Here is a 3,494-nt window from a genome sequence, read left to right as displayed (position 1 = left end):
CAGTTTTGCTGTCCAGAAGTCTGAGATGAAGGTTTCAGCAGGGCCAGGTGCTCTCTGCAGGCATTAGGAAAGAAAGGATCTGGTCCAGGTCTCTCTCCTAGCTCCTGGTAGCCTCAGGTGTTCCTTGTTTCTACCTGTGACTTTTCCCAGTCAAACATTTCCCTCTGTGAGTGTGTATCTCTATGTCCAAATTTCCCCCAGTCATAATGAATTAGGGCCTATCTTAATGACTTCATCTTAATTTTTTTTTTTTTTTTTTTTTTTTTTTTTAGATGGAGTCTCACACTGCCGCCCGGACTGGAGTGCAGTGGTGTGATCTCGGCTCACTGCAACCTCCACCTCCCATGTTCAAGCAAGTCTCCTGCCTCAGCCTCCCAAGTAGCTGGGATTACAGGTGCCCACCACCACGCCCAGCTAAATTTTTGTATTTTTAGTAGAGATGGGATTTCAACATGTTGGCCAGGCTGGTCTTGAACTCTTGGCCTGAAGTCATGCACCCGCCTTGGCCTCCCAAAGTGCTGGGATTACAGGTATGAGCCACTGCACCCAGCACGGCCTCTTTTATAAAGGCACTAATCCCATTCATGGGGTTCTGCCCTCATGACGTAACCACCTCCTAAAGACCCCATGTCTAAGCACCATCACACTGGCGGTTAGGATTTCAGCTTATGAATTTCAGGAGGACACCAACATCTAGTTCATAACAGGATAGTGTTGTCATCCACAATTTTCTTTTTTTATTTTTTAAGGGACAGTGTCTCGAACTCTGGTCTCAAGTGATCCTGCTGAGTCAGCCTCCCAAAGCTCTGGGGTTACAGGCATGCACTACCACGGTCAGCCACATCCATATTCTTAATCTCCACCATGGCCTCATGTGCCTCGTCCCGTCAGTGGGCTGGGGCCTCAACACAGGTAATACGCATATTAGCTGAGGCTCATGAACCCAACTGACTCGTGTAAGAATTTCCAGCTGGCCCCGCAGAGTAAGAAGCTGAAGAGTGGGGAGCAATGCTAGTGTAGCCACTGCTACAGCTCTTGGGCAATATTGACTACCCCAACCTGTATGTGTGCCCAGGTGCTGGGTGAGCATTTCACTCCACACGAGAGGCACCATTCACTCATTCATTCATTCATGCCGTTATACTATAGTGAATAGTAAACTCTTGAGTAATACGGGGTTTAGGGGAGCCAGTCCCCTGTTCGGTGGACAATCTGCCTGGCTGTATATAACTTTTGACTCCCCCAAAACTTAACTACTAATAGCCTGCTGTTGATTTGAAGCCTCACTGATGATACCAACAATTAACACATATTTTGAATGTTAAACATATTATGTACTGTATGCATTTTGTTTTTACTTTGAGATGGAGTCTCACTCTGTGGCCCAGGCTGGAGTGCAGTGGCACCATCTCTGCTCACTGCAACCTCCCAGGTTTAAGTGATTCTCCTGCCTCAGCCTCCCAAGTAGCTAGGATTACAGGCGTGCGCCACCACGTCCAGCTAATTTTTGTATTTTTAGTAGAGATGGGGTTTCACCATGTTGGCCAGGCTAGTCTCGAACTCCTGACCTCAAGTGATCAGCCTGTCTCGGCCTCCCAAAGTGCTGGAATTACAGGTGTGAGCCACTGTGCCCTGCCTGTACTGTATTCTTATAATAAAGTAAGCTAGGGAAAAGAAAATGTTATTAAGATAATCTTAAGGAAGATAAAATCTATTTACTATTCATTAGGTAGAAACGGATGGATTATCCAACTGGAGGAGGAGGAAGAGGAGGGGGTTGATTTTACAGTCTCGGGGTGAAAGAGGCATAAGAAAATCTGTGTATAAGTGGACCCGGGAAGTTCAAATTCTTGTTGTTGAGGGTTAGTGGTATACAGGGGACACTAGGTAAGTTAAAGGTTGGGCTGGGAATGGTGGCTCACACCTGTAATCCCAGCACCGTGGGAGGTTGAGGTGGGAGGATCGCTTGAGGCCAGGAGTTCGAGACCAGTCTAGTCAATATGGTGAAATCCTGTCTCTACTAAAAATACAAAAAGCTGGGCATGGTGGCATGTGCCTGTAATCCCAACTACTTGGGAGGCTGAGGCACAAGAATCACTTGAACCTGGAAGGCAGAGGTTGTAGTGAGCTGAAATGGTGCCACTTCACTCCAGCCTGGGTTACAGAGTGAGACTGTCTCAAAAAAACAAACAAACCAAAAAGATTAGCTAAAGGTTGAACTTTCAGTGATGAATTTAACAGAAACAATCTCATAGAGATTGTGGACAGAAGAAACAAGCACAGGTGCAGTTAAAACCCGTGATAAACGCCCTGGCAAAAACAAGCATTAGGCCAGGCGTGATGGCTTACGTCTGTAATCCCAACACTTTGGGAGGCCGAGGCAGGAGGATTGCTTGAGGCCAGGGGGTTCAAGGCTGCAGTGAGCTATGATTACACTACTGCACTCCTACCTGGGCGGCAGAGACTCTGCTAAAAAAAAAAAAAAAAGAAAAAGAAAAAGAAAAAGAAAAAAAAAAAGGCTGGGCACGGTGGCTCACACCTGTAATCCCAGCACTTTGGGAGGCCGAGGTGGGTGGATCACGAGGTCAGGAGATGAAGACCATCCTGGCTAACACAGTGAAACCCCGTCTCTACTAAAAATACAAAAAAAAATTAGCCGGGCGTGGTGGCGGGCGCCTGTAGTCCCAGCTACTCGGGAGGCTGAAGCAGGAGAATGGCGTGAACCCGGGAGGCAGAGCTTGCCGTGAGCTGAGATTGTGCCACTGTACTCCAGTCTGGGTGACAGAGCAAGACTCCGTCTCCAAAAAAAAAAAGAGCACCTGGAGGAAGGAGGTTAGTTCTGAGGGATTGGGATTCATCCTGGCATTGGGACCATGGGCAAAGGTCCTGTGGTGACAAGGAGCCTGGTGCCAGCCTGGCTTAGCACCATGTGAGAGCAGAGGGGTGGAAAGGCACTAGGTAAGCATGCCTTCAGATGAGAAATGAGGGAGATGGGGACTGGGGGACCCTGACATGAAGGAGGAGGAAAGGAGATAGGGAGAATGGGTGACCAGAGGGACCACTGAACCACCGAGGGCGGGGGCTTGCTAAGATCAGAGCCATGTGCAGGAGAATGAGCTGCAGTCTTGGACAGACCTCCCAGCGCAGCTGGTCCAGCCATCAATGACCATAACCACATGCATGATTGCAGGTGGAACTGGAAGAACCAACCAGGCAACCCACAGAACTGGGGAACGAATCAAGTCTTGTTTTAAACGACTACATTATGGGTAGTTTGCCATGAAGCAGTGGATCACTGAAACAGAGTCTAAAATCTCTATTAGGCCGGGCGTGCAGTGAGTAGCTCACACCTGTAACCCCAGCATTTTAGGAAGCTGAGACAGGAGGATCCCTTGAACGAGGAATTTGAGACCAGTCTTGGCAACATGGCAAGACCCTGTCTCCACAAAAAATAAAGAAAGAATTAGCTGGGCATGGTGGCACATGCCTGTAGT

The sequence above is a fragment of the Chlorocebus sabaeus genome, chromosome 19, assembly GCF_047675955.1.
Source record: "Chlorocebus sabaeus isolate Y175 chromosome 19, mChlSab1.0.hap1, whole genome shotgun sequence".
Taxonomy (NCBI): Eukaryota; Metazoa; Chordata; class Mammalia; order Primates; family Cercopithecidae; genus Chlorocebus; species Chlorocebus sabaeus.
Note: the sequence above shows the minus strand (reverse complement) of the source record.